Here is a 24,509-nt window from a genome sequence, read left to right as displayed (position 1 = left end):
ATGTTTTGCTATATTTTTAACACTAAGGTTCAGATACGGCTTTAAAGAAGGCAAATAAGTAATTTTATTATAAAGGTTAATATGAAATACAAACTTAAAGGAAAAGTATGATATTGCGTACACTTTTGTATAATCAACATACAAAGGTTAAGTACAGTTAAATACTTACATCACCAAGGAGCTTTGGACATCATCTGTCTGGAATATTAAGAATCAGAGAAGCATGACATAGACAGAGGACTCCTGGAAATCCCAACACTGACCGGACATCTCGGTACAGGTAACACGAGCTTCTGTCTGTGCTATACTTCAGCTGATCTTATAGAGGCTTGAACAATATTACAAGCCTTAAAGTTAATGTGTTGTAGTCTTATTGATCCATGCCCTTTGATGGTCAGTCATTGGGCATAGATGAACCAGAGATACACCACACATCAGACAATGGGGTAATAAACCCACATACATTCAAATCTCCCAAGAATACACATCAGCTATTTGAGCTAGGTAAATGGATATATTGTTTGTCTGTATATTCAAGACAAACACACAGAAATCCTTAAGTATATACAAGATTTTGTAACCATGTACACTTTGTCTGTCTGATTAATCAATGTTATAGTATAACATAATTTATAAACTCAAAAATAGCCATTTTTATATTTGCAATACACCATCAGAGGTAGATGTGTTATAATTAGTGATGGGAAACTCAAACAATTTTCTGGAGCACCTTCCAAGGTGGTGCAAGGGGGTGTAAAATACTGAAACTGAATGGGAACAGTTTGGGGAAGCCTCAGATGCATTTTTGACCACAGCCGGTCTCTGGGAATAATGTTGTCAGAGGATTACGCCACTTTTACGCAGTGACAATAAAAGCTCCAAAACAAGATCTAAATTACATTTTACAGAAAAATGTCCAGAAACCTTCTCTCCTGTATAATGACTGTATATAAGCAAAATATTAAGAGAAAACCTCCTCCTCTTTAGTCTGTGTCACACGTAGAGTTTCTGATTTTTTTTTCTCATTTCTTTTAATCATGAAAAAAGTTCCCTGGAAATGTAAGAATAACATTGTCCTCCATTATCTGTGATGTGGAGTGTGACGGTGAGACGCCGCCTGTGTACTTTATGAAGAGCCGTATTACACACACTGGACGGGATTGTCATTACACTGGTGATTATTGTACCATCACGTGTAATAATGCAGCCGAAAATCTACTGCAATGACACAAGGTCCCCCGACACTAACTCCAGACACACTGCGCACAAAATAGAGACTGGAGATTATTTTTTGGGGGCCTCCTCCTCTTCCACCATATCCAAAGATTTATCATAAGACCCTCAATCATAAGTTTTGGAGGGACATAAGACGACCCTCCACCAAACATTTGGAAGGGCCTTCACTCATACATTTAGGAGGGCTCTTCCTCATACATTTGAGATGCTCCTCTCTCATACTTTTAGGACGGCCTTCTCTTACACTTTTGGGAGGACCTACTCTCATTCATTTGGGAGGGTCCTCAATAGAGATAAGCGATATTCGAGGTTCGCCAATTTCATGTTCGAGTGATTTTGGGGGATGCTCGAGATTGAACTCGAACTCGAGCTTTTTGCTTTAGTTGGCTCGATCACCAAAAGCAGGGCTTTTTACAGCTACAGTGTGCAGGGAGCCATCGCTGGCAGCCTGTGGTAAGCTGGTAACCAATGTAAATATCGGGTATCCAAGCAAAACGCTTTGCTTGGTAACCCGATATTTACCCTGGTTACGTGTGCAGGGAGCCGACACTTCCCTGCTCGGCTCCGCCCCCTCCTGCACTCGGCATGTACACACACACACACACGCTCACACTCACCTGTCCCCAGCCATGCAGTCCCCAGTACTGACGTCCCCAGCGCCACATGGCCTCGCTAGGCTCCACCCACCTCGCACTCCGCACACATTACCCTGCTTGGCTCCACCCACCTCGCACTCCGCACACATGGCCTCGCTAGGCTCCACCCACCTCGCACTCCGTTGCCCGCACACATTACCCTGCTTGGATCCACCCACCTCGCACTCCGCACACATTACCCCGCTTGGCTCCACCCACCTCACACTCCGCACACATTACCCCGTTTAGCTCCACCCACCTCACACTCCGCACACATTACCCTGCTTGGCTCCACCCACCTCGCACTCCACACACATTACCCCGCTTGTCTCCACCCACCTTGCACTCCGCACACATTACCCTGCTCGGCTTACCTGCGGTGATGAAGTCCTGCCCTCCTGACCTCAGCGCTGTCACTGTCCTGCATAACCGCTGCTTGTCACATCTCCTCCTCTCGCTGCTGACCCGTGACTAGCGGTGACGTCACAGGCTCCCGTGATAATTGGTTGTGAAGGTGGCGGTCATTGAAGTGTTATGATCCGGAACCATGGAAGACCACCATAATCATTGGTAAAAAGTGACAAGAGCATTGGCAACTAATCTGGCCGCCATCCCCTTACTAACCATCAAAACTAGAAGTAGCCGAGGGGTGAACTAACATCCTGTGCACCGCGAACCCAGCCAGAGAACTAGCTATCCTAAAGGAAGGAAAGATGAATAACTCTCTGCCTCAGAAATAGACCGCAAAGGTATAGCAAGCCCCCCACATTCAAAGACTACGGTGACATAGGAAAACACAATACACAGATAGATGATAGGATTAGCAAAAGTTGAGGCCCCCACTGACTAAAATAGGAAAGGACAGGAAAGGGGCTGATGGTGGCCAGAGAAAAACCCTGCAAAATTCCAAATTCCTGATAGTACAAAAAGGCCCTCAGATCACACGATCTGCACTCCGTCCTATACCAGGCGCTCTTGTACCAATGAACGGAAAACAAGAATCATTACAAATTAAAAAAGCCACAAACACATGGACTTATAGGGGCTATACTCCAAACATAACTGCGGGGAGTTTCCCAGCTAAGCAACTGCGAGGGAAGATCTCTGCATGCAAATAAACTGAAAACAACCACAGCAAATGACAAACTCAGATAAGAGTAAAAGAACCAAACAACAAATTAACAGAAAAACACTTATCTGGGGTAGATGTGGTATGGAGCAGGCTGAAGCAGGCTGGGGAACAAAGAACAACTGACATCCGGCATAACCTGCTATCAGACCAGGATTTAAATAAGCAGAGAGCAATGGAAACGCCCATTGCTCAACACACCTGGTCTATGTCCAAACCATTCCTGGCCACAAGAGGGAGCCTCCCAGCAGCCAAAGCATAACTGACATTCACAACATTGAAGTGAGTGACAGCTCTGCTATCAGCTGTGCAGGAGATTGTCACCGCAGGTAATGTACCTCGCTATCCTCCTGACAGCAGCGCTCGTCATCCCCTGCAGTGACCTGGGCTGACCTATTGATGTTAGCTCAGGTCACTGCATTGCTCTCCCAGCCAATGGGGAACATTCTGTTCTTCATTGACTGGGACATTGACTATGGTATGGATTGTCATGGGAATCCCTTGGATTACACCAGACCTGGATTTGTTTTTCTTTCTAATAAATTGGTGAAAGAGGGAATGTTTTGGGGAGTGTTTTTTCAAATAAAAATGTGTTTGTCGTCTATTTTTTTTTATTACTGACTGGATTGGTGATGTCGGGTATCTGATAGACGCCTGACATCACGAACCCCAGGGCTTGATGCCAGGTGACATTACACATCTGGTATTATCACCATATATTAGCCTGTTTGCCACCGCACCAGGGCAACAGGATGAGCTGGGGCGAAGCACCAGGATTGGCGCATCTAATGGATGCGCCACTTCTGGGGTGGCTGTGGCCTGCTATTTTTAGGCTGGGGAGAGTCCAATAACCATGGACCTCCCTAGTCTGAGAATATCAGATCCCAGCTGTCCGCTTTACCTTGGCTGGTGATTTTTTGGGGGGACCCCCACGTGTTGTTTTTTTTTTTTTGTAATTATTTATTTAATTTAAAATAACAGTGTGGGGTGCCCTCAGTTTTGGATTGCCAGCCAAGGTGAAGTTGCCAGCTGTGGTCTGCAGGCTGCAGCCGTCTGCTTTACCCTAGCTGGCTATCAAAAATAGGGGGAACCCTACGTAATTTTTTTTTTTAATTTATTTATTTTTTTGCCTAAATACAAGGTTTTGCAAAGGGTGCAAAATTACAAAATGCAGGAGAGTGGGACATTATGTGTCTTTCTGCCATTATAATGACAGAAAAGACTGATATGAAGTGTACAAGCACAAGAAAATCACCAGAGCGCTCTACGCTGTGAAAAGCAGTAGAAAATGGCACTGGAGTGAACATGTGACCGCCTCATGTAGGATGAAGCTATGGATCCTGGGTAAATTTATGTATTTTCCCTCCTTCAGTTTTTTTGCAGTACGCAAGAAATGGAAGGCACACGGATGACAAACGGATGGCATACGGACCGTATACGGAACGGAAACGGATGCCACACGGACGCACCCGTGAAAAAAACGGACCATTTTTTGCGGACCACAAAAACGGATCAGTTGTGTGAATGTAGCCTTATTCCAATCTGCTGTTTATAAACAGCAGGCAGAAATAAGTGAATAGCGCCCCTAGCGTCTGACAATCTCCGGGGCTTCAGGGGGTAGCTGAGACCCTGGAGATCATGATTCAGGCCGGTTTTTCCGGTCCCCGCTCACGTGATCACCGGTATACACCGTATACCGATGATCACGTTACAGTAAATGACAGCGCCGGTAAAAAATTATTTATCTCCCATCTGGCATGAACAAACATGTCAGATGGGAGATAAATCTCCTCCCCGGTCTCCTCCGGTCCCCTGGTGTTGTCAAAGTGACCCCCCGACCCCCTCCTGGAAATCCAAGATGGCCGTGCGCACAGCAGCGCGCTGGCCGCATTCACCCTACTCCTCTGATTTCTATCACATGTGCCATGACACATGCGACAGAAAACTCCTCCCCAGGCCCTGCCAGGTCACCCCCTATAACCCCACCGGTGTTCCCCGGTGTCCCACGGTACCTGTGCAGCATTGATCCCCCGCGGCCCCCTCCTTCACAATAGACGCTGCACAGAGCGGCTGTCAGCTCAGCTTCCTGTGTTCAGACATAGTGAGTGGTGGTAACCATGTATCTGTAAGCTACTGCAATGCCCTGCTCATGAGGTAAGGAACATAGTTGATCAGGAGAGCTATACTACATTTCCAAATGGAGGTATTTGATTGTAAAGTTGCCCTGCTGAACGACTACCAAACATGAGAGTCCGTTATATGCCACAAGAAAACATGTCTAAATAGCGAGCTCTGTTGTTTAGTATTCATTCAGCTGGATAACTGGACTTAAAGGGGTATTCCATCTCCAGATCCTATCCCCAATATAAAGTAGGTGGAATAGCAAAATATCAGCAAATACCAGTATTTGGAAATGTAGAATAGTTCTCCTGATTAGGCATGCCCTTACCTCATGAGCAGAGCATTGCAGCTTTGGTTACAACAGTTACGACATGGACTCTGCTGCTGTGGACCCAGGGAGAGTGGGTGCAGATTCATTGCACCCACACTCCTCAGATGTAGGGTCTACACTCCTAGAAAATGGGGGATACATTCCCTGAGCATGTCCCCCCATATTCTAGATGGTCCAGAGTCATCGTGGGACCCCCTTATTTTTTTTCCTTACAATAAATTGGTAAAAGAGGGAATGTTTTGGAAAGTGTTTTTTCAAATACATTATTTTTTGTCTATTTGTTTTGTTAGTACTCACAGTTTGTGATGTTGGGTATCTGATAGACGCCATGACATCACAAACTGCTGGCTTGATGTCAGGTGACCTTACAGCTAGTATCAACCCCATTTATTACCCCGTTTGCCACTGCACCAGGGCACGGGATGAGCTGGGGTGAAGCACCAGGATTGGCGCATCTAGTGGATGCGCCATTTCTGGGGTGCCTGTGGCCTGCTATTTTTAGTCTGGGAAGGGCCAATAACTATGGACCTTCCACCCTGAGAATACCAGACCACAGCTGTCCGCTTTACCTTGGTTGGTGATCCAATTTGTGGGGACCCTACTTTTTTTTGTAATTATTAATATTTATAAAATAATTATAAAAAAAGAGCCTAGGGTGACCTCCACATTGGATCTCCAACCATGGTAAAGCTTCCAGCTGTGTTTTTCAGGCTACAGCCTTCTGCTTTACCCTAGCTGGCTATCAAAAATGGGGGAACCCAATGTCATTTTTTTTTAACTATTTTTTTAAATAAAAAAAATTATTGGGCTTCTCTGTATTTTGATTGCCAGTCAAGGTAACGCCAGGCAGATGGGGGTGGCAACCCGTAGCTGTCTGCTTTATCAGCGCTGAGAATCAAAAATACCGCGAAGCGCTACGTCATTTTTTTTAAAGATTTATTTTTACAGCACTGTGATGTCCAGCAATCAAAATACAGGGAAGCCCTTTTTGTCTTTAGTTATTTAAATAAATAATTAAAAAAATATATGGGCTCCTGCTGCATTTTTTGTATTGCTAGATAAGGGTAATCCAAGCAGCCACTGGCTGCTAACCCCCACTGCTTGGTGTTACCTTCACTGGCAATGGAAAATCCAGGGAAGCATTTTTTTTTTTGCCAAAAAACTGCAAAAAAATGACGTGAGCTTCGCCATATTTTTGTATGCTAGCCAGGTACAGCAGGCAGGTACGGCTGCCCCCAACCCCCAGCTGCCTATTTGTACCCGGCTGGGAGCTAAAAATATAGGGAAGCCCTTTTTTTAATTATTTCATGAATTTCATTAAATAATTTAAAAAAAAAAACGACGTGGGCTTCGCTCCATTTTTGTGTCCAGCCCGGTACAACTAGGCAGCTGGGGATTGGATCCGCAGCACAGGTTAGCCCGAGCTTTCTGGGCCCCTCTGCTGTGAATTGCAGTCCGCAGCCGGCCCAGAAAATGGTGCTCTCATAGAAGCGCCATCTTGTGGTGCTGTATCCAACTCTTCCAGCTGCCCTGGTGACGGGTGGCTTGCTGGGTAATGATGCAATAATACTAGCTTTGTTTTACTAGCTAGTATTAAGCCAGAGATTCTTAATGTCAGGCAAGTTTGACCCGGCCATTAATCATCTCCAATAAAGGGTTAAAGAAAAGACACCACACAGAGAAAAAATACTTTAATAGAAATAAATACACAGACACACTTAGAGACTCCATGTTATCCTCCCTCTTACTGTTACTCCCTCTTATCCCTCCATGATCCATGGTCTTCTTTCTTCTTTCTCCTTCAGCACATGCAGCTCTGCTCCATCAGCAGCACTGCATGGGAGAAAGACACTGCTGCTCCCCGTGCAGGCTTTTTACTCCGTGAGTGATCAGTGCTGCTGGCTGTTAGCGGTAACGTCACCGCTGACAGACGGGTTACCATAGCAACGGTGCTCCGTTCATGTGATTTCCGGTGCTGCTGCGTGCTGTCAGCGGTGACGTCACCGCTAACAGGCGCGTTGCTATGGCAACGATGATCTCCGTTATTGACCGGCTGTGTCAGCCTGTCAATAACGGAATGGGGAAGCAGAACGGGTAGTCGACTGTGTGCCAGAGCATGTCGCCGGTACACGGCGATACACAAACGTGCACGCGTACCGGAGAGATGCACTGATAGGACCTAGCATGACGTCAAAGCCATGTGACCAGTCTGTAGCCAATGAGATAATAGACACGTGACTGGTCACATGCTATTTTGACGTCACAATAGGTCCTGTCATCAGTGCTGGTTACCGGAAGGAAAAGCTGCGGGAGACAGAGTGCAGGATGCGTCACGGGGACCTGTAAGTGTTATGGCAATGTTTATCAACTGTATGTGTACATTTATAACGTGTTTTTATGTGTTTGTGATTGCCTCCCATTGTTTTCAATTTGGTTCGAGAGTTTCGTTGAACAGTTCATCGAACGGTTTGTCGAACGGGGCACTGTTCCACGAACCGAACCGAACTCGAACTCTAGGGGAGTGGCTCATCTCTAGTCCTCAATCATACATTTCGGAAGGCCCTGTCATACATTTGGGAGGGTCCTCACTCATACATTTGATAGGGCTCTTTCATACATTTGGGAAGACCCTCTCATACATTTGGGAGGACCCTGTCACTCATACATTTGGGAGGACCCTATCACTCATACATTTGGGAGGACCCTATCACTCATACATTTGGGAGGGCTCTCTCTTACATTTGGGAAAGCCCTCTATTATACATTGGGGAAGGTCCTCACTTATATATTCGGAAGGGCTCTCTTATACGTTTAAGAAGGTCCTCACTCATACATTTGGAGGCTCTCTCTCTCATATATTTGGGAGGGCTCTTTCTTATACATTTGGTAGGGCTCTCTGTCATAAATTTGAGAGGGTCCTCTCTCATACATTTGGGAGGGCTCTCAATAATACATTTATGAGAACCCTTTCTCATACGTTGTTAAGGGTCTTCACTCATACATTTGTAAGGGACCTCTCTCCTACATTTGGGAGGGCTTTCTCTCATACGTTTGGGAGGGCTCGCTCTCATACATTTGTGAGAGCCCTCAATAATACATTTGGGAGGGCTCTCACATACATTTGGGAGGTGTTACGAATCGGCGCCGCCATAGCCGCAAGCAGCCTGCTGCGGTTCCAGTTGTACGCAGGCGCCGGCTGCCATTTTTGGCCGTGCCTCGGGTCATCCAGCTGGCTGCTTGCACCTCCACGTCTAAGGGTACCGTCACACTTTAGCGACGCAGCAGCGATCCCACCAGCGATCTGACCTGGTCAGGATTGCTGCTGCGTCGCTACATGGTCGCTGGTGAGCTGTCAAACAGGCAGATCTCACCAGCGACCAGTGACCAGCCCCCAGCCAGCAGTGACATGCAAGCGACGCTGCGCTTGCACGGAGCCGGCGTCTAGAAGCTGCGGACACTGGTAACTATTGTAAACATCGGGTATGGTTACCCGATGTTTACCTTAGTTACCAGCGCACACCGCTTAGCTTAGCGTGTGCAGGGAGCAGGAGCCGGCACTGGCAGCATGAGAGCTGCAGACGCTGGTAACGAAGGTAAATATCGCGTAACCACCTTGGTTACCCGATGTTTAGCTTGGTTACAGCTTACCATAGGCTGTCAGACGCCGGCTCCTGCTCCCTTCACATTCAGGATTGTTGCGCTCTCGCTGTCACACACAGCGATGTGTGCTTATCAGCAGGAGAGCAACAATAAAAAAACGAACCAGGGCAGTGTGTAACGCGCAGCGATCTCACAGCAGGGGCCAGATCCAGTGTCACACACAGCGAGATCGCTAATGAGGTCACAAAAACCGTGACTCAGCAGCGATCTCAGTAGCGATCTCGCTGTGTGTGAAGTACCCCTAAGTGTGCAGAGGTGGCTAGTGCGCATGCGTGTGCCGATTTACCCCAGCCGAAGCCTAAGTCCAATGTTTCGCCTAGTGAGCATGCTCAGCCTGATAGTGCCATTTCTGAGGCTAATTCCTCGGTTCGGGCTACTGAGCATGCTCCTACACTTAGTGTGAAAAGCCTCTTTGCACAGGTGTGCTGTGTCTAAATCCTGTGTTGTGCCTACTGAGCATGCTCAGGCACTTAGTGCATTGGAGGCAAAGTCCGGGAGGGACTTCACTGGGCATGTCCGTGAGGTGGCAGGCCCTGATAGGCCAGAGGGCATCAGGTGTCCTGATGATGTGGCCACTCCGGACTGGCTCGCGGAGGCCCGGCCCTATGACACGACACCTCACCATTGGTCGTCAGACGATGACTGGTGAAGTGTTTTGGGGTTTGGCTGCCATGAGTTCATCAGTGACGTGGTGGTTCAGGATAGGCCGCTTGTGACGTCGCTGATGACATGGCACTCTGCTGTTGGACCCTGGAGGTGCCATTGTGGTCCACCCTGGGTTTGGGGCGGACCCAGGTTATAAAAGGGGCTGGAGACAACATGGAGGTGTGCAGTCTTCACATTTGCTCAGTCAGAGCACACCTCCATGTTAGAGCCTCATTGCGGCATAAGCCTATGTTGGGAAGCGGTAGGTAGGGTTAGGCGAACGGTGCCTGTGACACCAAGATTCGTGGCTCAGTACATCAGGGTCAGGCGCCGTGCTTCCCTCCTGCCGTTTCAGTCTTGCTGTAGCAGCCAAGTGGCGTTAACTGGGCTGCGGCTGCTGCGCCTCCTGTCCGATTGTGCCCCCTACGCACCCGGACAACGCACCTGCTGCGCCACCGGTCCGGTTGTGCCCCCTACGCACATGAACAGCATACCCCAGGATCCCTGTGGAGTTAACAGGGTGTTCCTTATCCTCCTCGGCTTCCCGGTCAACGCTACTGGTGTAACCATCTGGCCTGACGTGTCCTTCACACACGTGGCCGGTCGAGAGGTGACCAGAAACGCTAATCAGAGGACCGCTCGGCCTGACGTGTCCTACACATGTAGCCGACAGGGCGCTTTTCGTGGCGGTCAATGCAACCTGGTCACCACCCGGCCTGACGTATTCCCTGCACACGTGGTTGGTGTAGTGACAGGTGAACCAAACCGCTAACCGGGTTGTCGTCCGGTCTGACGTGTCCCTAAACACGTGACCGGTTCCCAGATTCCCTGGGTTATCTCAGAGCCATCCAGCTCTATAGTCTCCGCCTAACCCTCAGGTACCAGCAGCTGCTTTGTCATCTGGAGCACGGTGGGTCCCGACTGACAATTAGGATATACACCCCCTGGTCCTAATCTGCTGGTCCCCCCGTAACAGGAGGGTCCTCTTTCATACATTGTAGAGGGCCTCATACAGTTGACAGAGCCGTCAATCAAACATTTTGGAGAGCCTTCTGTCATACATTCGAGAGGACCTTGTCTCAAACACTTTTAGTAGGGTCATCTCTCATACATTTAGGAGGGTGCTCTTTCATACATTGTGGAGGGCCCTCTCTCATAAAATTGGGAGAGCCCTCAATCATAAATTATGGAGAGCTTTCTGTCAAACATTCGGGAGGGTTCTGTCTCAAACACTTAGAAGGGCTCTCCCTCATACGTTTAGGAGGGCCCTCTCATACATTTTGGAAGGGTGTTCTCTCATACATTTGGGAGGGTTCTCTCATACATTTGGGAGGGTCCTCTCTCATACATTTGGGAGGGTTCTCATATAGTTTGGAGGGTTCTCTCTCATACATTTGGGAGGGCTCTCTCTCATACATTTGGGAGGGTCCTCTCTCATACATTTGGGAGGGTTCTCATATAGTTTGGAGGGTTCTCTCTCATACATTTGGGAGGGTCCTCTCTCATACATTTGGGAGGGTCCTCTCATACATTTGGGGGGGGTTCTCTCTCACACATTTGGAAGGGTTCTCTCTCATACATTTAAGAGGGTTCTCTCTCATACATTTGGGGGGGTTCTCTCTCACACATTTGGGAGGGTTCTCTCTCACACATTTGGGAGGGTTCTCTCTCATACATTTGGGAGGGTTCTCTCTCATACATTTGGAAGGGCTCTCTTTCATACATTTGGGAGGGTCCTCTCTCATACATTTGGGAGGGTTCTCTCTCATACATTTGGGAGGGCTCTCTCATACATTTTGGAGAGTTCTCATATAGTTTGGAGGGTTCTCTCTCATATATTTGGGAGGGCCCTCTTTCATATATTTTGGAGGGTTCTCTCATACATTTGGGGAGGTCTCTCTCATACATTTGGGAGGGTCCTCTCTCATACATTTGGGAGGGTCCTCTCTCATACATTTGAGAGGGTTCTCTCTCATACATTTGGGAGGGTTCTCTCTCATACATTTGGGAGGGTTCTCTCTCACACATTTGGGAGGGTTCTCTCTCATACATTTGGAAGTGTTCTCTCTCATACATTTGGGAGGGTTTTCTCTCATACATTTGGGAGGGTCCTCTCTCATACATTTGGGAGAGTCCTCACTCATACATTTGGGAGGGTTCTCTCTCATATATTTGGGAGGGTTCTCTCATACATTTGGGAGGGTTCTCTCTCATACATTTGGGGGAGTTCTCTCTCATACATTTGGGAGGGTTCTCTCTCATACATTTGGGAGGGTCCTCTCTCATACATTTGGGAGGGTTCTCTCTCATACATTTGGGAGGGCTCTCTCATACATTTTGGAGAGTTCTCATATAGTTTGGAGGGTTCTCTCTCATATATTTGGGAGGGCCCTCTTTCATATATTTTGGAGGGTTCTCTCATACATTTGGGGAGGTCTCTCTCATACATTTGGGAGGGTCCTCTCTCATACATTTGGGAGGGTCCTCTCTCATACATTTGAGAGGGTTCTCTCTCATACATTTGGGAGGGTTCTCTCTCATACATTTGGGAGGGTTCTCTCTCACACATTTGGGAGGGTTCTCTCTCATACATTTGGAAGTGTTCTCTCTCATACATTTGGGAGGGTTTTCTCTCATACATTTGGGAGGGTCCTCTCTCATACATTTGGGAGGGTTCTCTCTCATATATTTGGGAGGGTTCTCTCATACATTTGGGAGGGTTCTCTCTCATACATTTGGGGGAGTTCTCTCTCATACATTTGGGAGGGTTCTCTCTCATACATTTGGGAGAGTTCTCATATAGTTTGGAGGGTTCTCTCTCATATATTTGGGAGGGTCCTCTCTCATACATTTGGGAGGGCCCTCTTTCATATATTTTGGAGGGTTCTCTCTCATACATTTGGGAGGGTTCTCTCTCATACATTTGGGAGAGTTCTCATATAGTTTGGAGGGTTCTCTCATATATTTGGGAGGGTCCTCTCTCATACATTTGGGAGGGCCCTCTTTCATATATTTTGGAGGGTTCTCTCTCATACATTTGGGGAGGTCTCTCTCATACATTTGGGAGGGTCCTCTCTCATACATTTGAGAGGGTTCTCTCTCATACATTTGGGAGGGTTCTCTCTCACACATTTGGGAGGGTTCTCTCTCATACATTTGGGAGGGTTCTCGCTCATACATTTGGGAGGGTTCGCTCTCATACATTTGGAAGGGCTCTCTTTCATACATTTGGGAGGGTCCTCTCTCATACATTTGGGAGGGTCCTCTCTCATACATTTGGGAGGGTCCTCTCTCATACATTTGGGAGGGTTCTCTCTCATACATTTGGGAGGGTTCTCTCTCATACATTTGGGAAGGTTTTCTCTCATACATTTGGGAGGGTTTCCTCTCATACATTTGGGAGGGTTTTCTCTCATACATTTGGGAGTGTCCTCTCTCATACATTTCGGAAGGTTTTCTCTCATACATTTGGGAGGGTTTCCTCTCATACATTTGGGAGGGTTTTCTCTCATATATTTGGGAGGGTTCTCTCTCATACATTTCGGAGGGTCCTCTCTCATACATTTGGGGAGGTCTCTCTCATACATTTGGGAGGGTTTCCTCTCATACATTTGGGAGGGTTTTCTCTCATACATTTGGGAGTGTCCTCTCTCATACATTTGGGAAGGTTTTCTCTCATACATTTGGGAGGGTTTCCTCTCATACATTTGGGAGGGTTTTCTCTCATACATTTGGGAGGGTTCTTTCTCATACATTTTGGAGGGTCCTCTCTCATACATTTGGGAAGGTTTACTCATTGTAGTGGGCCTCATACAATTGACAGAGCCGTCAATCAAACATTTTGGAGAGCCTTCTGTCATACATTCGAGAGGACCTTGTCTCAAACACTTTTGGTAGGGTCATCTCTCATACATTTGGGAGGGTGCTCTTTCATACATTGTGGAGGGCCCTCTCTCATAAAATTGGGAAAGCCCTCAATCATAAATTATGGAGAGCCTTCTGTCAAACATTCGGGAGGGCCCTGTCTCAAACACTTAGAAGGGCTCTCCCTCATACGTTTAGGAGGGCCCTCTCATACATTTTGGAAGGGTGTTCTCTCATACATTTGGGAGGGTCTTCTCTCATACATTTGGGAGGGTTCTCATATAGTTTGGAGGGTTCTCTCTCATACATTTGGGAGGGCTCTCATACATTTGGGAGGGTCCTCTCTCATACATTTTGGAAGGGTGTTCTCTCATACATTTTGGAGGGCTCTCTCATACATTTGGGATGGCTCTCTCTCTCGTATATTTGGGAGGGTTCTCATATAGTTTGGAGGGTTCTCTCTCATACATTTGGGAGGGCTCTCTCTCATACATTTGCGAGGGTCCTCTCTCATACATTTGGGAGGGTTCTCATATAGTTTGGAGGGTCTCTCTCATACATTTGGAGGGTCCTCTCTCATACATTTGGGAGGGTCCTCTCTCATACATTTGGGGGGTTCTCTCTCACACATTTGGGACGGTTCTCTCTCATACATTTGGGGGGGTTCTCTCTCATACATTTGGGAGGGTTCTCTCTCATACATTTTGGAAGGGTGTTCTCTCATACATTTTGGAGGGCTCTCTCATACATTTGGGAGGGCTCTCTCTCTCTCATATATTTGGGAGGGTTCTCATATAGTTTGGAGGGTTCTGTCTCATACATTTGGGAGGGCTCTCTCTCATACATTTGGGAGGGTCCTCTCTCATACATTTGGGAGGGTTCTCTCTCATACATTTGGGAGAGTTCTCATATAGTTTGGAGGGTTCTCTCTCATATATTTGGGAGGGTCCTCTCTCATACATTTGGGAGGGCCCTCTTTCATATATTTTGGAGGGTTCTCTCTCATACATTTGGGAGGGTTCTCTCTCATACATTTGGGAGAGTTCTCATATAGTTTGGAGGGTTCTCTCATATATTTGGGAAGGTCCTCTCTCATACATTTGGGAGGGCCCTCTTTCATATATTTTGGAGGGTTCTCTCTCATACATTTGGGGAGGTCTCTCTCATACATTTGGGAGGGTTCTCTCTCATACATTTGGGAGGGTTCGCTCTCATACATTTGGAAGGGCTCTCTTTCATACATTTGGGAGGGTCCTCTCTCATACATTTGGGAGGGTCCTCTCTCATACATTTGGGAGGGTCCTCTCTCATACATTTGGGAGGGTTCTCTCTCATACATTTGGGAGGGTTCTCTCTCATACATTTGGGAGGGTTTCCTCTCATACATTTGGGAGGGTTTCCTCTCATACATTTGGGAGGGTTTTCTCTCATACATTTGGGAGTGTCCTCTCTCATACATTTGGGAAGGTTTTTCTCTCATACATTTGGGAAGGTTTTTCTCTCATACATTTGGGAGGGTTTCCTCTCATATATTTGGGAGGGTTCTCTCTCATACATTTGGGAGGGTCCTCTCTTATACATTTGGGGAGGTCTCTCTCATACATTTGGGAGGGTTTCCTCTTATACATTTGGGAGGATTTTCTCTCATACATTTGGGAGTGTCCTCTCTCATACATTTAGGAAGGTTTTCTCTCATACATTTGGGAGGTTTTCCTCTCATACATTTGGGAGGGTTTTCTCTCATACATTTGGGAGGGTTCTCTCTCATACATTTGGGAGGGTCCTCTCTCATACATTTTGGAGGGTCCTCTCTCATACATTTGGGAAGGTTTACTCATTGTAGTGGGCCTCATACAATTGACAGAGCCGTCAATCAAACATTTTGGAGAGCCTTCTGTCATACATTCGAGAGGACCTTGTCTCAAACACTTTTGGTAGGGTCATCTCTCATACATTTGGGAGGGTCCTCTCTCATACATTTGGGAGGGTTCTCTCTCATACATTTGGGAGGGTTCTCTCTCATACATTTGGGAGGGTTTCCTCTCATACATTTGGGAGGGTTTCCTCTCATACATTTGGGAGGGTTTTCTCTCATACATTTGGGAGTGTCCTCTCTCATACATTTGGGAAGGTTTTTCTCTCATACATTTGGGAAGGTTTTTCTCTCATACATTTGGGAGGGTTTCCTCTCATATATTTGGGAGGGTTCTCTCTCATACATTTGGGAGGGTCCTCTCTTATACATTTGGGGAGGTCTCTCTCATACATTTGGGAGGGTTTCCTCTTATACATTTGGGAGGATTTTCTCTCATACATTTGGGAGTGTCCTCTCTCATACATTTGGGAAGGTTTTCTCTCATACATTTGGGAGGTTTTCCTCTCATACATTTGGGAGGGTTTTCTCTCATACATTTGGGAGGGTTCTCTCTCATACATTTGGGAGGGTCCTCTCTCATACATTTTGGAGGGTCCTCTCTCATACATTTGGGAAGGTTTACTCATTGTAGTGGGCCTCATACAATTGACAGAGCCGTCAATCAAACATTTTGGAGAGCCTTCTGTCATACATTCGAGAGGACCTTGTCTCAAACACTTTTGGTAGGGTCATCTCTCATACATTTGGGAGGGTGCTCTTTCATACATTGTGGAGGGCCCTCTCTCATAAAATTGGGAAAGCCCTCAATCATAAATTATGGAGAGCCTTCTGTCAAACATTCGGGAGGGCCCTGTCTCAAACACTTAGAAGGGCTCTCCCTCATACGTTTAGGAGGGCCCTCTCATACATTTTGGAAGGGTGTTCTCTCATACATTTGGGAGGGTTCTCATATAGTTTGGAGGGTTCTCTCTCATACATTTGGGAGGGCTCTCATACATTTGGGAGGGTCCTCTCTCATACATTTTGGAAGGGTGTTCTCTCATATATTTTGGAGGGCTCTCTCATACATTTGGGAGGGCTCTCTCTCTCATATATTTGGGAGGGTTCTCATATAGTTTGGAGGATTCTCTCTCATACATTTGGGTGGGCTCTCTCTGATACATTTGGGAGGGTCCTCTCTCATACATTTGGGAGGGTTCTCATATAGTTTGGAGGGTCTCTCTCATACATTTGGGAGGGTCCTCTCTCATACATTTGGGAGGGTCCTCTCTCATACATTTGGGGGGTTCTCTCTCACACATTTGGGAGGGTTCTCTCTCATACATTTGGGAGGGTTCTCTCTCATACATTTGGGAGGGTTCTCTCTCATACATTTTGGAAGGGTGTTCTCTCATATATTTTGGAGGGCTCTCTCATACATTTGGGAGGGCTCTCTCTCATATATTTGGGAGGGTTCTCATATAGTTTGGAGGGTTCTCTCTCATACATTTGGGAGGGCTCTCTCTCATACATTTGGGAGGGTCCTCTCTCATACATTTGGGAGGGTTCTCTCTCATACATTTGGGAGAGTTCTCATATAGTTTGGAGGGTTCTCTCTCATATATTTGGGAGGGTCCTCTCTCATACATTTGGGAGGGCCCTCTTTCATATATTTTGGAGGGTTCTCTCTCATACATTTGGGAGGGTTCTCTCTCATACATTTGGGAGAGTTCTCATATAGTTTGGAGGGTTCTCTCATATATTTGGGAGGGTCCTCTCTCATACATTTGGGAGGGCCCTCTTTCATATATTTTGGAGGGTTCTCTTTCATACATTTGGGGAGGTCTCTCTCATACATTTGGGAGGGTCCTCTCTCATACATTTGAGAGGGTTCTCTCTCATACATTTGGGAGGGTTCTCTCTCATACATTTGGGAGGGTTCTCTCTCACACATTTGGGAGGGTTCTCTCTCATACATTTGGGAGGGTTCTCTCTCATACATTTGGGAGGGTTCGCTCTCATACATTTGGAAGGGCTCTCTTTCATACATCTGGGAGGGTCCTCTCTCATACATTTGGGAGGGTCCTCTCTCATACATTTGGGAGGGTCCTCTCTCATACATTTGGGAGGGTTCTCTCTCATATATTTGGGAGGGTTCTCTCTTATACATTTGGGAAGGTTTTCTCTCATACATTTGGGAGGGTTTCCTCTCATACATTTGGGAGGGTTTTCTCTCATACATTTGGGAGTGTCCTCTCTCATACATTTGGGAAGGTTTTCTCTCATACATTTGGGAGGATTTCCTCTCATACATTTGGGAGGGTTTTCTCTCATATATTTGGGAGGGTTCCCTCTCATACATTTGGGAGGGTCCTCTCTCATACATTTGGGGAGGTGTCTCTCATACATTTGGGAGGGTTTCCTCTCATACATTTGGGAGGATTTTCTCTCATACATTTGGGAGTGTCTTCTCTCATACATTTGGGAAGGTTTTCTCTCATACATTTGGGAGGGTTTCCTCTCATACATTTGGGAGGGTTTTCTCTCATACATTTGGGAGGGTTCTCTCTCATACATTTTGGAGGGTCCTCTCTCATACATTTGGGAAGGTTTACTCATTGTAGTGGGCCTCATACAATTGACAGAGCCGTCAATCAAACATTTTGGAGAGCCTTCTGTCATACATTCGAGAGGACCTTGTCTCAAACACTTTTGGTAGGGTCATCGCTCATACATTTGGGAGGGTGCTCTTTCATACATTGTGGAGGGCCCTCTCTCATAAAATTGGGAAAGCCCTCAATCATAAATTATGGAGAGCCTTCTGTCAAACATTCGGGAGGGCACTGTCTCAGACACTTAGAAGGGCTCTCCCTCATACGTTTAGGAGGGCCCTCTCATACATTTTGGAATAGTGTTTTCTCATACATTTGGGAGGGTCCTCTCTCATACATTTGGGAGGGTTCTCATATAGTTTGGAGGGTTCTCTCTCATACATTTGGGAGGGCTCTCATACATTTGGGAGGGTCCTCTCTCATACATTTTGGAAGGGTGTTCTCCCATACATTTTGGAGGGCTCTCTCATACATTTGGGAGGGCTCTCTCTCTCATATATTTGGGAGGGTTCTCATATAGTTTGGAGCGTTCTCTCTCATACATTTGGGAGGGCTCTCTCTCATACATTTGGGAGGGTCCTCTCTCATACATTTGGGAGGGTTCTCATATAATTTGGAGGGTCTCTCTCATACATTTGGGAGGGTCCTCTCTCTTACATTTGGGATTGTCCTCTCTCATACATTTGGGGGGTTCTCTCTCACACATTTGGGAGGGTTCTCTCTCATACATTTGGGAGGGTTCTCTCTCATACATTTTGGAAGGGTGTTCTCTCATACATTTTGGAGGGTTCTCTCATACATTTGGGAGGGCTCTCTCTCTCATATATTTGGGAGGATTCTCATGTAGTTTGGAGGGTTCTCTCTCATACATTTGGGAGGGCTCTCTCTCATACATTTGGGAGGGTCCTCTCTCATACATTTGGGAGGGTTCTCATATAGTTTGGAGGGTCTCTCTCATACATTTGGGAGGGTTCTCTCTTAACATTTGGGATGGTTCTCTCTCATACATTTGGGAGGGTCCTCTCTCATACATTTGGGAGGGTCCTCTCTCATACATTTGGGGGGTTCTCTCTCACACATTTGGGAGGGTTCTCTCTCATACATTTGGGACGGTCCTCTCTCATACATTTGGGGGGTTCTCTCCCATACATTTTGGAGGGCTCTCTCATACATTTGGGAGGGCTCTCTCTCTCATATATTTGGGAGGGTTCTCATATAGTTTGGAGGGTTCTCTCTCATACATTTGGGAGGGTCCTCTCTCATACATTTGGGAGGGTTCTCATATAATTTGGAGGGTCCTCTCTCATACATTTGGGATTGTCCTCTCTCATACATTTGGGGGGTTCTCTCTCACACATTTGGGAGGGTTCTCTCTCATACATTTGGGAGGGTCCTCTCTCATACATTTTGGAGGGTCCTCTCTCATACATTTGGGAAGGTTTACTCATTGTAGTGGGCCTCATACAATTGACAGAGCCGTCAATCAAACATTTTGGAGAGCCTTCTGTCATACATTCGAGAGGACCTTGTCTCAAACACTTTTGGTAGGGTCATCGCTCATACATTTGGGAGGGTGCTCTTTCATACATTGTGGAGGGCCCTCTCTCATAAAATTGGGAAAGCCCTCAATCATAAATTATGGAGAGCCTTCTGTCAAACATTCGGGAGGGCCCTGTCTCAAACACTTAGAAGGGCTCTCCCTCATACGTTTAGGAGGGCCCTCTCATACATTTTGGAATGGTGTTCTCTCATACATTTGGGAGGGTCTTCTCTCATACATTTGGGAGGGTTCTCATATAGTTTGGAGGGTTCTCTCTCATACATTTGGGAGGGTTCTCATACATTTGGGAGGGTCCTCTCTCATACATTTTGGAAGGGTGTTCTCCCATACATTTTGGAGGGCTCTCTCTCTCATATATTTGGGAGGGTTCTCATATAGTTTGGAGGGTTCTCTCTCATACATTTGGGAGGGCTCTCGTACATTTGGGAGGGTCCTCTCTCATACATTTTGGAAGGGTGTTCTCTCATACATTTTGGAGGGCTCTCTCATACATTTGGGAGGGCTCTCTCTCTCATATATTTGGGAGGGTTCTCATATAGTTTGGAGGGTTCTCTCTCATACATTTGGGAGGGCTCTCTCTCATACATTTGGGAGGGTCCTCTCTCATACATTTGGGAGGGTTCTCATATAGTTTGGAGGGTCTCTCTCATACATTTGGGAGGGTCCTCTCTCATACATTTGGGAGGGTCCTCTCTCATACATTTGGGGGCTTCTCTCTCACACATTTGGGAGGGTTCTCTCTCATACATTTGGGAGGGTTCTCTCTCATACATTTGGGAGGGTTCTCTCTCATACATTTTGGAAGGGTGTTCTCTCATATATTTTGGAGGGCTCTCTCATACATTTGGGAGGGCTCTCTCTCGTATATTTGGGAGGGTTCTCATATAGTTTGGAGGGTTCTCTCTCATACATTTGGGAGGGCTCTCTCTCATACATTTGGGAGGGTCCTCTCTCATACATTTGGGAGGGTTCTCTCTCATACATTTGGGAGAGTTCTCATATAGTTTGGAGGGTTCTCTCTCATATATTTGGGAGGGTCCTCTCTCATACATTTGGGAGGGCCCTCTTTCATATATTTTGGAGGGTTCTCTCTCATACATTTGGGATGGTTCTCTCTCATACATTTGGGAGAGTTCTCATATAGTTTGGAGGGTTCTCTCATATATTTGGGAGGGTCCTCTCTCATACATTTGGGAGGGCCCTCTTTCATATATTTTGGAGGGTTCTCTCTCATACATTTGGGGAGGTCTCTCTCATACATTTGGGAGGGTCCTCTCTCATACATTTGAGAGGGTTCTCTCTCATACATTTGGGAGGGTTCTCTCTCATACATTTGGGAGGGTTCTCTCTCACACATTTGGGAGGGTTCTCTCTCATACATTTGGGAGGGTTCTCTCTCATACATTTGGGAGGGTTCGCTCTCATACATTTGGAAGGGCTCTCTTTCATACATTTGGGAGGGTCCTCTCTCATACATTTGGGAGGGTCCTCTCTTATACATTTGGGAGGGTCCTCTCTCATACATTTGGGAGGGTTCTCTCTCATACATTTGGGAGGGTTCTCTTTCATACATTTGGGAGGGTTCTCTCTCATACATTTGGGAGGGTCCTCTCTCATACATTTGGGAGGGTCCTCTCTCATACATTTGGGAGGGTTTCCTCTCATACATTTGGGAGGGTTTTCTCTCATACATTTGGGAGTGTCCTCTCTCATACATTTGGGAAGGTTTTCTCTCATACATTTGGGAGGGTTTCCTCTCATACATTTGGGAGGGTTCTCTCTCATACATTTGGGAGGGTTCTCTCTCATACATTTTGGAAGGGTGTTCTCTCATATATTTTGGAGGGCTCTCTCATACATTTGGGAGGGCTCTCTCTCGTATATTTGGGAGGGTTCTCATATAGTTTGGAGGGTTCTCTCTCATACATTTGGGAGGGCTCTCTCTCATACATTTGGGAGGGTCCTCTCTCATACATTTGGGAGGGTTCTCTCTCATACATTTGGGAGAGTTCTCATATAGTTTGGAGGGTTCTCTCTCATATATTTGGGAGGGTCCTCTCTCATACATTTGGGAGGGCCCTCTTTCATATATTTTGGAGGGTTCTCTCTCATACATTTGGGATGGTTCTCTCTCATACATTTGGGAGAGTTCTCATATAGTTTGGAGGGTTCTCTCATATATTTGGGAGGGTTCTCTCTCATACATTTGGGAGGGCCCTCTTTCATATATTTTGGAGGGTTCTCTCTCATACATTTGGGGAGGTCTCTCTCATACATTTGGGAGGGTCCTCTCTCATACATTTGAGAGGGTTCTCTCTCATACATTTGGGAGGGTTCTCTCTCATACATTTGGGAGGGTTCTCTCTCACACATTTGGGAGGGTTCTCTCTCATACATTTGGGAGGGTTCTCTCTCATACATTTGGGAGGGTTCGCTCTCATACATTTGGAAGGGCTCTCTTTCATACATTTGGGAGGGTCCTCTCTCATACATTTGGGAGGGTCCTCTCTTATACATTTGGGAGGGTCCTCTCTCATACATTTGGGAGGGTTCTCTCTCATACATTTGGGAGGGTTCTCTTTCATACATTTGGGAGGGTTCTCTCTCATACATTTGGGAGGGTCCTCTCTCATACATTTGGGAGGGTCCTCTCTCATACATTTGGGAGGGTTTCCTCTCATACATTTGGGAGGGTTTTCTCTCATACATTTGGGAGTGTCCTCTCTCATACATTTGGGAAGGTTTTCTCTCATACATTTGGGAGGGTTTCCTCTCATACATTTGGGAGGGTTTTCTCTCATACATTTGGGAGGGTTCTCTCTCATACATTTGGGAAGGTCCTCTCTCATACATTTGGGAAGGTTTACTCATTGTAGTGGGCCTCATACAATTGACAGAGCCGTCAATCAAACATTTTGGAGAGCCTTCTGTCATACATTCGAGAGGACCTTGTCTCAAACACTTTTGGTAGGGTCATCGCTCATACATTTGGGAGGGTGCTCTTTCATACATTGTGGAGGGCCCTCTCTCATAAAATTGGGAAAGCCCTCAATCATAAATTATGGAGAGCCTTCTGTCAAACATTCGGGAGGGCCCTGTCTCAAACACTTAGAAGGGCTCTCCCTCATACGTTTAGGAGGGCCCTCTCATACATTTTTGAATGGTGTTCTCTCATACATTTGGGAGGGTCCTCTCTCATACATTTGGGAGGGTTCTCATATAGTTTGGAGGGTTCTCTCTCATACATTTGGGAGGGCTCTCATACATTTGGGAGGGTCCTCTCTCATACATTTTGGAAGGGTGTTCTCCCATACATTTTGGAGGGCTCTCTCATACATTTGGGAAGGCTCTCTCTCTCATATATTTGGGAGGGTTCTCATATAGTTTGGAGGGTTCTCTCTCATACATTTGGGAGGGCTCTCTCTCATACATTTGGGAGGGTCCTCTCTCATACATTTGGGAGGGTTCTCATATAATTTGGAGGGTCTCTCTCATACATTTGGGATTGTCCTCTCTCATACATTTGGGGGGTTCTCTCTCACACATTTGGGAGGGTTCTCTCTCATACATTTGGGAGGGTTCTCTCTCATACATTTGGGAGGGTTCTCTCTCATACATTTTGGAAGGGTGTTCTCTCATACATTTTGGAGGGTTCTCTCATACATTTGGGAGGGCTCTCTCTCTCATATATTTGGGAGGATTCTCATATAGTTTGGAGGGTTCTCTCTCATACATTTGGGAGGGCTCTCTCTCATACATTTGGGAGGGTCCTCTCTCATACATTTGGGAGGGTTCTCATATAGTTTGGAGGGTCTCTCTCATACATTTGGGAGGGTTCTCTCTTAACATTTGGGATGGTTCTCTCTCATACATTTGGGAGGGTCCTCTCTCATACATTTGGGAGGGTCCTCTCTCATACATTTGGGGGGTTCTCTCTCACACATTTGGGAGGGTTCTCTGTCATACATTTGGGAGGGTTCTCTCTCATACATTTGGAAGGGCTCTCTTTCATACATTTGGGGGGGTTCTCTCTCACACATTTGGGAGAGCTCTCTCTCATACATTTGGGAGGGTTCTGTCTCATATATTTGGGAGGGTTCTCTCTCATACATTTGGGAGGGTTCTCTCTCATACATTTGGGAGGATTCTCATATAGTTTGGAGGGTCTCTCTCATACATTTGGGAGGGTCCTCTGTCATACATTTGGGAGGGTCCTCTCTCATACATTTGGGAGGGTCCTCTCTCATACATTTGGGAGGGCCCTCTTTCATATATTTTGGAGCGTTCTCTCTCATACATTTGGGGAGGTCTCTCTCATACATTTGGGAGGGTCCTCTCTCATTCATTTAGGAGAGCCTTCTCACATACAATTGGGAGTGCACTCTCCCATATAATTGAGAGGGCCCTCAGTCACACATTTGGGATGGCCCTCAGTCATACAATAGGGAGGGCCCTTTCTCATACATTTGATAGAGCTCTTTTTCACACGTTTTTTTTCGCCATTCTTCTTCCGATAAGCGTTATATCGCCCGACTAGTCCGCCTTCTTATCATGTTATTATACCCACAGGAACCCACAGGGGCATGCTAACATGCTATTTAACGCCATGGCCCAGCGTTATTATTGGCAGTGACGTGTACTTGTGTCCGTTCTCACCGCTTCAGAATGCCAGGTGTAGGGTTACTGCGTATAATCAGAAGTTCTGGCACTTCTGGTCATGCGCACTAGACCTCTCTGAAGCCAGGATCGTGTACACCCGGCTTCATAGTGCACATGAATGGAAGTGCCGAGACTTTTGATCATGCGCTGTGATCCTAAACCCAGCATAATGAACCGGTGAGAACGGACACAAGTATGTGC

The sequence above is a fragment of the Anomaloglossus baeobatrachus genome, chromosome 1 (genome assembly GCF_048569485.1).
Source record: "Anomaloglossus baeobatrachus isolate aAnoBae1 chromosome 1, aAnoBae1.hap1, whole genome shotgun sequence".
Taxonomy (NCBI): domain Eukaryota; kingdom Metazoa; phylum Chordata; class Amphibia; order Anura; family Aromobatidae; genus Anomaloglossus; species Anomaloglossus baeobatrachus.
This window is presented reverse-complemented; position numbering follows the sequence as displayed.